The 10,559-nt window shown below is 55.2% G+C and overlaps 1 protein-coding gene across 5 annotated transcripts in view; it reads left to right on the top strand.

The window, feature by feature from the left end:
* Nucleotides 1-1,003: 1,003 nt before the first annotated feature.
* The window catches only part of NAV1 (neuron navigator 1), a 209,766-nt gene continuing 200,210 nt past the window's right edge, over nucleotides 1,004-10,559 (top strand). For all 5 annotated transcript variants that reach the window (XM_029229223.1, XM_029229227.1, XM_029229225.1 and 2 more), the window contains exon 1: nucleotides 1,004-1,567. The gene's annotated coding sequence lies outside the window, so the exon portion shown is untranslated. The remainder of the gene's footprint in view (nucleotides 1,568-10,559) is intronic.

The raw sequence follows: 10,559 nt of genomic DNA, 5'->3' as shown, positions 1-10,559 counted from the left end.
TGTTTACCAAGTAGTGCAGGCACTATTCTGAGTGTGCCACCTAGATTAGCACACTTACTCTCACCAACAATCGTAGGAGATGGCAACTGTCATTACCCCAGTTTACAGATGAAGAAACTGAAATGGCCAGAGGTTAAAGAATCCGTTCTGGTTCCCATGGCTGATGAGAAGCAGATCCAGGATATGAACCCAGGCAATCTGCCTTCGAGCCCACACTTCCAGCCACTGTACCCACAGGGCAAGGACTCGCCCCCTGTATCCCTCTGAGATAGCCCCTCCCCCGCAAAGAAAAGGCAGCTCATTCCCATATAGAAACCCTTTTCCCTGGTTAGTTGGGAACTTCCTCAACGCCACTGCTTGTCCACTGTCTAGTGTCCCTTTATCACTCTCTTAGGTCCACGGCCACTGTGACCCGACTGACTGGACGGGGGTGGGCAGGACTCTGCTGACCCTGCTCCCCTCTGGTTGACCCGTTGCTGGTGAAACTTGGGAAACCTCCCAGGGAGTTGGCCCCGGAAATAATCAATCATGTTTGCTGGCTGGAGCTGGCGACGCCTCTGGTCCCAATCTGGTGGGTCCTTGGTCGCACTGCCGCCTTTCTCCCGGAGCTCGAAGCCTGCTCCAGAAGCCCAGGCACCTGACCTCCTCTGCCCTGTCCCGGGAGGCAGGGTCAGTGGAGGCCGCACTGCCCAGGCTGCACTAGGTTCTGGCCGAGGCCCCACTTCCAGCCCCTCTCTCTGGGTCTGGTCGTTTCTTCTCCCCCTCCCTCCTCCCCCTCCCAGGCCGTAGAAGGAGAAAGGGCCCGTGGCAGGGTCGCGAGGTCGGGCAAAGCCCCACGCATTTTACTGAGCACCTACTACATGCCCGGCCCTTCCGGGGTCTCCCCTCCCCTCTGCATCCGCGTCCCAGCCCAGAAAGCGGAACAGAACAGAGAGGAAGGAAGGGGGCGCGGGCGGAAGGGGGTGGGAAGGTCCGGCCGACCCCTCTGTCCGCGCTCCTAAGAACTGCCGGCCGGCGGCAGCCCGAGGGCGCGTGGGGGTGGGGCCGGGCCTGGAAGCGGCGGGTCCCGGCCGAGGAAAAGCCTGATTGTGCGGAGGCTTCCTGCCCCGCCACCCAGCTCCGCCTTTCTGCGGCCGCGGAGGCGGGACGGAAGGCGAAGGCAGGAAAGGGTTACGGGAATAGCTTTCCAATGACAAAGTCTGGAAGGGCCCGGCGCCTCCGCCCCTCTGCGGGTTCAACTGGCACAGAGCGGGGGGAGCGGGCCGCTCGGCGGCGCAGCCTCCGCCCCCGGCCCGGGGAGGCGGCCGGCGTGTGCCCGGGGCAGCGGGTCACCAGGCTCCGCCCCGCGCCCGGCAGGGGACGCACTTTGTTCGGGATGCCGCCTCGCTCCGCGTCGTGGGGCCCGGGCCGGCGGCGGCCCTAGTGCCACCCGCGACCGGAGCGCGGACGCCGAGACTCCGGGGGAAGCCGACCAGCGCGGGAGCCAGAGAACTTTCTCCTCGCGCCGTGGGCCTGGCCGACGCCGGCGGGATGCGTGGACCCGGGGCCCCGGGGCGCAGGCGCGCGGGTAAGTGGCCCGCTCAGGGACCTGGCGGTCGCGGGGTGGGTTCGAGTCTGATGCTCCCCGCTTTGAGGGACGGGGCTGGCGGGTTCTGCAGGGCAGGAGGGCCCGAGCGCCGGGGGGTGAGCTTGCGCCCGCGGGAGGGTGAGCGTCCCCGCGGGACTGCGCGTCTGGTCCAGGAGTTGACTCACCATGGGCCACCCAAGTTCAACCTTTCGGAGCCTCGGTTTCCCTTGCCTTGCTGTTGAAAGTGTGTTGAGATCCTCTTATTAGAGACACCGAGGGCTACATTACACACACACACACACACACACACACACACACTGCCCACATCTTCTCCTCCCACCCCAGCGGAGCGAGCTGAACAGCTGGGCAGGTGACCTTGGCGCACTGTTCCAGAAAACGTTCTCTGGCCCCTGGATGCACCGAGAAGCATCGCACGGGCTCCGGAGGCTGTCCTCCTGGCACGCCTGAGAAAGCTTCCCGGAGCAGCTGGGAGGGAGGGAAAAAGAGAGGGTGGCCGCTCTGGGAGCTCACCTAAGAGTCCCCGGTGCTTGGGCCCTGGGGTCCCTTCTATTCTCAGAGCCGACAGAAACTGGTCGGAAGATAGAGAACTGGTCAAGTCTGCAGGGGGCAGAGAGGGGAGGCAGGATCGGGGAGGCGTGAGTGGGGTCGGTGGGGATGGTGTGCAGCTTTGACGTCCACGCCGCAGAGAGGGTTCCTTGTCCCCGAGCTCAACATGGGAACATCAGCTGGTGAGTCAATGGGACTTTGTTAAGACAGCCCAGGGCGCAGCTGGCGCCGGCTTCTGGGACGCGCCGGATCCCCCTCGATAATGTGCTGTTTATCTGGCTTCCCGTTTCAGTGGTTGGCACACCATTGGCTCGTTCAAATTCAAGCTGAGAAGCCTGCGGCCTTGTTCGCGCTGCAGCAGTAGAGGGTCTGCCTGGGTTTGCATCCTGCCTGCGTTTTGTTCCCCTACGCGGTGTCCCCTGCGACTCTTTTATAACGGGGCTGCAGGACTTCACACAAAGAACCCTCCCCCAAGTAGGCGGAGCTGCCACTAGGTAGACCTGGGCTCCCTTCAGGCCAAAGACACAGAGGACTCCAGCCTGCTTATGAATTTTTTGTATCCTGCTTTGAATTTGGGTTTGTGTGTCTTTGGGATTAAACTGGGAAAATGAGACGGGGAATCGCAGTGATTGTGAGTTTCCTCGCCCGGGATGAGCTTTACAGCGGTCCGCGCTTTCACCAGCGGTTTCTAGGGGAAAGTTGCTGATCAGTTTGTAGTTCTGTATCAGCCTGTGTTGCTCACTTCCCGGATGACCCGAGAGCAGGTCGTTCCTTCCTTGAGTACCACGGGGCAGGAGAGAATGGCCAAGGCTTTTCCGTCCTGTGCTGCCGCCTCTAGGGTCTGTCTCCCCGAGCTCCCCAGGTTTAGAGGGAACAGCCCCTACTCTGAACTCCCCCGGGGCAGGTTTCCATTCTGCTTTGTGTTTTTATCTCCCTGTGAAGGCCTTCCTGCCCGCTGTCCTGTCTGACCACGCCCAGCGCTCAGCAGGCATCTTTCAAATGTTTGCCAAATTAATACAATTGGGAAAAAAAAATTGGGTCCCACCCAGCGGTCTCCCATCCAACTCCGGTGCCCATTTATTCTTATTTATGTCTTTCTTTGGGAGTCCTGTGATTTGCCTCCACCACCATCCCCCCACCCCCCTTTTCCCCTGCAAACCTGGTCCATAATGAGGTTGATTTGTTCACAGGTGGGCAAGCTTTAAGCATGCAGGCCTTTTCTGGGATCTCCTTGGAAGTCCTGGCCTGAGCAAACTGAGAACAGCAATGCTGTTTTTCCTTCCCTTCCCAAACCTGGCCCCCTCCTGAGTCCTTGGGAGCCTCTGGTATTAGCCCAGCTTTGGCCCAGTAGGAAAGAATGGCCTAGAGAAGAAACAGCTCTTGTCCATCTTTTAAAACTTATCTCTCTTTTCATCTTTCCATTTCCCATCAATGTCACTTCCCTTTTCTTTTAAAGTTCTTTTGAATTCTTAAAGGGTTTGGCCTTTAGAAGCACTAGTCTAAAGAGGTCTCGCCTCCCAGCCCCTGCCCTGCCCTCCCCTTTACAGCGGGGAGTCAAGGCCTACAGGAGGGAGTGGAGGGGCTCAGAGCTGCACAGCTGGGGCTGCGGAAGCCAGCCTAGAACGCAGGGCTTCTGGCTCCCGGTCTAGGGCTCCTTCCCTTTCAGCCAATCACTTCCGTGCATCAGAATGTTTCTCTTCCTAGTATTGCCATCCGTAGATCTCAGAAGATGTTCCATAGCTGTTGGCAAGAGAGAGGAACAGAAACAAGGGGGACGGAGAGCGTCTCTGTCATGGAACCAACCACCAGCTCTTAGAGTCTAGGGACCACGGAGAACTGAGAAATGTGTCTATCCTTGGCAAACACTCCATCATTCTGGCCCCGAGTCACAAAACAATCATTAAAAACACTCCTAGGGCTTCCCTGGTGGCGCAGTGGTTGAGAGTCCACCTGCCGATGCAGGGGACACGGGTTCGTGCCCTGGTCTGGGAGGATCCCACGTGCCGCGGAGCGGCTGGGCCCGTGAGCCATGGCCGCTGAGCCTGCGCGTCCGGAGCCTGTGCTCCGCAACGGGAGAGGCCACAGCGGTGAGAGGCCCGCGTACCTCAAAAACAAACAAACAAACAAACAAAACCACTTCCAGTTCCTTCTTCAACTTAAAAAAAAAAAAAAAAACCCACCAACTTTTCAAGTGGAAAACACCCCCCCTACGTAAACAATTTCCTGGGCCTCGTCTGTTCCCTCCCCCTCCTAGGAAGGCTGACTCAGGCCTGATTTCCTCCAGGGGGCCTGGGATTTTGCTTGCCAGCTTCCTGTGGCTCTTGAGATGTGAAGGGAGGCAAGATGGCTGAGCCCCAGGTCACTCTGGCCTGCCTGCGGCTGTGGTTCCGTTTCTCTTGCACAGACCATCATCCCCATCAGATCTGTTTGCTCTCCTTGATTCTAGTAAGAGACGCGCTAACACACATGAAAAACTAAAGGCGCTGGTTGATGCATGCTCCTCCACCAAGGCCCATTAATGACGAGATGTCCCCACTTCAAGGGGCCCTGAGACTCTTCTGATGCCCAGTCCTCCGACGCTCTGAAAGATTTCCTGAGTGGGATCCTTTTCTCCGTTTCTTTTTTGGATTGTCCACTGCTGGTGTGTAGAAACACAATTGATTTTTGTGTGCTGATCTTGTCGCCTGAAACATTTGTTTATTAGCTCTTTTGGCTTTTGTATGGGTGGATTCTTTAGGATTTTCCATATGCAGGGTCATGTCAACTGTGAATAGAGATAATTTTACTCCTTCTTTTCCAGTGCAGATGGCTTTTAACTGCTCTTTCTTCCCTAACTGCTCTGGCTGGAACCTCCCATCCAGCGTTGAGTGGCCGGTGAGAGCAGGCAGCCCTGTCTGGTCCCTGATCTTAGAGGGAAAGCTTTCAGTCTTCAGCGCTGAGTAGAATGTCTGCTGTGGGTTTTTCATAAATGCTCTTCATCATGTTGAAGAAATCCCTTCTAATCCAACTTTTCTAAGTGTATTTTATCATGCAAGTGTGTTGGATTTTGTCAAATGCTTTTTTTCTGTGTCAGTTGAGTTCATCATGTGTTTTCATAATTACATTGATTTTCTTATGTTGAAGTACCCTTGAATTCCTGAGAAAAATCCCTCTGAAAGCTTTTTTTTAAAAAAAATGCAAAATTTCATTTTTTTATTTAAAAAACTGAAGAAAATTTGACAAAGTGCTAACATTCTGTAGTTGGGTGGGTGGGTGCATGTTTATTATAGTTTTCTTTATAGTTATTGTACTTTAAACATTTAAAAATTTTTATTGTGGTTAAATATATATAGCATAAAATTGACTGTTTTAATCACTTTAAAGTGTACGGTTCAGTGGCATTAAGTACATTGTTGTATAACTATTGTCACCATCCGTCTCTAGAACTTTTTCATCTTTCCAGACTAGAACTCTGTCCCCAGTAAACAGTAACTCTTCGTCTTCTACCCCCCCCCCACAACCCCTGGCAACCACCATCCTGCTTTCTATGTCCGTGAATTTGTGAAAACTTTGTAATAACTAGAAAAGTCAGGACTTTGAGGCATTGAAGGATTAAAGGACCTCACCCCATGTCCAAAGGGAACATCTTAGAGGGATTTTGATTCAGATCTTTTTGACTTAACAAACACTCGCTCAACCACTGCCCCTGTGTCAGAGACGTTTGACAAGCCCGGGTGTAGACATGAACGGACCCAAGTGTAGACGTGAGCTGATCCAGGTGTAGTCATGAACTGACCCAGGTGTAGACATGAGCTGACCCAGATATAGACATGAAGTGACCCAGGTGTAGACATGAGCTCACTAGGTGTAGACATGAGCTTACCCAGGTGTCGACGTGAGCTGACCCAGGTATAGACGTGAGCTGGCCCAGGTGTACACGTGAACTGACTCCGGGTCTTCATGGGGCTCGGAGGGCACCAAGGCCACCCCAGCGTGAGCTGCATTTTCCAGCTCAGTGGCTGCATCTTGACGGCCTGTTGGACTCACTGGGGAGCTTTGACCAGGACGGATGGGTGCCTGGGCCCAGCCCCAGAGTGTCGGCTTCCCTTGGTTTGGACACAGCTGCCTCCGTGACTCTGAGGCACAGTGAGGGTTACGACCGCTCGGTGGCTGAGCTGATTTCCTCCCTGGAACCCTTGGCTGGTCACCGCTTCCGGTGACGCAACTCCCTCCCCATCTGGACAGTAAAACTGACCCACTTTACATCCCTCCCCGACTTTAAAATCCATTTGTAAATAGAATAAATGCCAACTTCTGTAGAACTAAACTTTCAAAGTTGGAAAGAACCATGTCACGAAGCCCCATGTTTGCTTTCCAGGTACCACAGGCGCCTCTAAACCATCCCCTCCAGGGTCCTCTGGCTGGGGACCCCCCACGACTGTGTGCTGACACCATCTGGTTCTGTATGTGAATGCTCTGTCCTTCAGGGTTCCTCCTGGGTTTATCTTTCGTGGGTGTGGCTGCCTCTGGTGAAGATACCAAAGGTGAATGGGCTTCACCAAATGCACCCCCAAATAAAGTGGGGGGCTAGCAATAACCCACGCAGAGCAAGTGCTATTGCCCCACATGGTGACAGCCTTTCAGGGTCTGGAAGCAGGTGCCACGCGCTGCCCGGGCTCCCCCTCTGCCCTGTTTCCTTCAGATCGTCCTCACTGGGTATGGTCTCAGGTGTCTTCTGGGAAGACGGAGGATGTCATAGTAAGAATCTGGACCATGAATTGAGGCAGACTCGGAGTCAAGGTTCAGGTCTTGACTTTGCATGCAAAGTCCTCAGCACTTGATGAATATTCCACACATATTAGCGATTGGAATCATAGTCTCCCCACTGGCCTCCGTGCTGTCTGTGGGACCTGGGCCGCCAGAGCACCTGGTGGAGACTCCACTTCTTCCCCAGGGAGAGCTGAATGAAAACGTCTCACTCCTAAGAATCTGTTCCCCAGTCGCCTGATCTCCACCCTTCCACCACTCCCCCACCCATCACAGCAATTCCTGTGATCTGGCCAGGTTGGGAAATCCACTCGGAGAGCGATTGGGTCACGTGAGCCCATGGAGCCTGCCCTGGTCCAGGGACGGTCAGGGTGAGATTCCCCTCACCCTCCTCGTTGCACTAATCACCCTTAGGACAAGCCGGGGTCCATCTCCATCCGAACAGAGGATGGCTCTCCAGTTCCGAGCTCCCTGCACGTCGGCAGATCGCCTGCCATCAGCTGGGAAGGCAACTCTCTTTCTGACGTGTGGATCGCTCCCCAGAGCCTGCGAGCTGGCTGTCCAGCTGGGGACACGGGATAAGGTGTAAAGCAGGGAGAGTCTGGTGGCGTCTTTTGCCCTTTCCTGTCTGTGTTGCCTCGTGTTCTTTTGGTGTTCCCTAGCTTTCTGCAGACTTGGAGCAGCGCGTAGAATTCGCCAAGCTCATTGGTTCAGATGGTTGAGTTGACTGGGCAGGAGGCTGGGCTCCAGGTGCTGCTAAGATGCCAACTGTCTGTCTGCTCTCCTTTAACAAAGGAGACAGCTGACGCCCCAGCCGGGACCCACCAGCAGCTGCCCGCCTGGCCCTCGTCTGGGGTGGTTCTGCAAGTCCCTGGGCCCTCCCCAGCACCCCCATGCCACGCATGCACTCGGGGGGGATGGTGGCAGCTGCGGGGTCAGGGCCCGCCCCTGCTTCCCTGGGGACAGGAAAGGCGCCACGACAGTTAGGGTGCTTCCGACATGGAAAGTTTTTTCCCTGTGATGTTTTATTTTGAAAAAATGTCAAATCAGTAGAGAAGGCGAGTGATAGGACAGTGACTGGGTTCTCTGATTGATAACGTTTTGCTCCGATGCTGTGTCTCTCTCTCTCCATTTATCCACATCAGTGTATATATAATAACACTTTCCCGAGCCATTTGAAAATAACTTGATGAGATGGTGGTATTCAACCCTTAACTATTGCCCATGCATTTCCTGAGACTGAGGACTTACAGCCCCACAATCACACGTAACGATAGTGAATTTAATAGCATTATTATATTTAACAAATGGGCCACATTCAGATTTCCCAGTTGTTACCCAAATGCCCTCTAGAGAGCTGTGCATTTCCCCCTCCGCCTGATGTGCTGGGGCCTGAGCTGCAGTTTTATCTCCCGAAAGAGGGAACTGGTGTCATGACCCCTTAAATTGGGACAGGGATGCCCTGAGTGCAAAGCACTTTGATTCTTATGATTTCATTTAGTCTTTACAACCTCTTAGCGAGATGGGCACTAATCTTCTCCCCATTTCACTGGCGAAGAAACTGAGGTTCAGAGAGTTATCCCAGCAGCCCTACCAACGTGAGCCATCATTACCATTCCAGGCTGCATGTCGTGTGATCTTATTTACAAAAAGCCATCTTGTCTTGTGAGGCCTTAGGACCTGCTATGCTGTCCCCATTTTACAGACGAGGAAAGTGAGATTGGGAGCCTCCAAGGCTGGTATAAACCACACTCCCGTAGTCCAAACACCATAAGTGACCTGCATTCCTTCTGAAGCAAGTTCAGTGTGACTGCTGGTCGCTGGGCAGAGGGGAATCAAGCATATGTGACCAAGGGGAGGGAGAAGGGGAGCGGCCAGGAGGTTCTCCAGTACTCTCGTCTTATCCAGCTGGGGGTTCAAGAGAGTCGTCAAAGTGTCCTAAAACAAGAAAACAAAACTCAAGGTTATAGGTGGGAAATAACCGATAAAAGGAATGAAAATAAAATATTGGGAGGAAGAGAAGGAGAAAGAGAAAGATTCTTATTTCCTACTATTTTGTCAGGTAACGGTAGATATTATCTAAAGGTGGCAAAACAGGGAGTTGAGTCATTAGTGTATCATCCCCGGTTGTGTGGGTAACCCCCCAGAGCACTAGTAGCAGAGGCTCCCCGGGTGCCAATTTCATCACTCCTACAAATTTTACCCAGTTAGTCAAAGGAACACTGTCAAAGTGTTATATTTTCAGTTCTGTTTCTCATTTTCTCCTCAGAGTTGAAAATAACCCTTTTGCACGAATTTAGCCTGTGTTCATCTGGCAATACATTGAGACTCTTTGGCTTGTTAGCTGGTCTGGAGCTGACACACCGGGCCCTCCCGAGGTCCACATCTCCCGTGAATCCAGACCTCTCCGCCGTTACCCATCTCCCTACCAGATGTCATCACAGGGGCACATCTCTTGAGGCCACGTCACCCCTGAGTCATCCCACCGCTTCCTCTTGCTGGCCTTGGCCACTAGGGGAGCCCAGAACGTGGCCGTAGGGTTGGAGTAGTTGTGGGAACAGGGCGGGAAGGCCCTGCTGAGCTGGCCAGAGGGCCCGGGACACTCTGGCACCACGTCCAGCGCAGACAAAGCCCTGTGTCTGGGATCCGGGTGGGGGCTGGTGGGCCGATGTGTCTGCGAGAGGCCGCCCAGGGCAGAGGAAAGCCCGCTGGGCCACGCTAGGCTGGCCTTCGAGCTGGAGGTGGCCTGGCTGGGTCCCGGTGGGGAGTCAGGCTCAGGAAATCCTTGCTCACGGATGCCTCGAGGGGAAGGGGTGGGTTGTTCGTAGCTGAGGGCCAGGTGGCCATGGTTGTCCGTCCCTCCTGCCAAGGGGAGCCCTGGTCCTGACTCTCCCTGGCAGGTGAGAGGCCACCTCCTGGGTCCTCAGCTGTTCCTGGGGCCTCTGCGGTGGGAGATGGGGGTCCGTCTGAGCCGGGCTCCTGCGACTGTAAGATGGGGACCGTCATTGCTACCGCATGGAATGGCGAGAGTTGTCCTAGGGTTAGTGTGTCAGGAGCTGCCTGGCTGGAGCGGGTGCTGGTCACTGTTGTCGGACACCCCATGCTGCCCCTGTGGCCGCTGCCTGTGGGCCTCGGAGGGTAAACGCTGGCTGGGCCAGTGACAGGACAAAGCAAGGAGGCTGCAATCAGTGCCCCAGTCCCGCAGACCACACTTCTGGGTGGATTGATCCCCAAAGGGGTGTTTGTATGCCGGGCGGGGAGATGCGTCCCTGCCAGGGCCAGATGGGGAGGGGGGAGAGGTGCGGCTCTAAGATGTGTGATCTCTCTGGGCCCTGGTGCGCTCCAGTCTGCAGGCTTCTGGGGGTGGGCAGGGGGTGTGGAGGGACCTGGGGCTCTTTCGGCAGAGCCTGCCCATCCGTTGGCCCAGGCTGTGTTTCCAGGGCATCGCACACAGCCGCGGCTTGGCTTCGGGAGGAGAGGTCGCAGGTGTGGACGAGGCAGAGTATATGGGAAGGTGGGAGATTTGAAAGGATGAGCTCAAGCCCCCGGAGCCCAAATCCAGGCTGGGGCGGTCGCCATGGCAGCAGGACACCAGGGAGGGCTCAGCCTGGATGCCTCAGGCGGAAGGAGGGTCTGATTTATGAGCGGGGGAGAGCAGTGCTCAGCAGCCCGTGGACGG

The sequence above is a fragment of the Monodon monoceros genome, unplaced genomic scaffold (genome assembly GCF_005190385.1).
Source record: "Monodon monoceros isolate NGI ecotype Baffin Bay Population unplaced genomic scaffold, NGI_Narwhal_1 Super_Scaffold_18, whole genome shotgun sequence".
NCBI classification, from domain to species: domain Eukaryota; kingdom Metazoa; phylum Chordata; class Mammalia; order Artiodactyla; family Monodontidae; genus Monodon; species Monodon monoceros.
The sequence above is the reverse complement of the archived record's forward strand: the minus strand, read 5'-3'. Positions and strand labels throughout refer to the sequence as shown.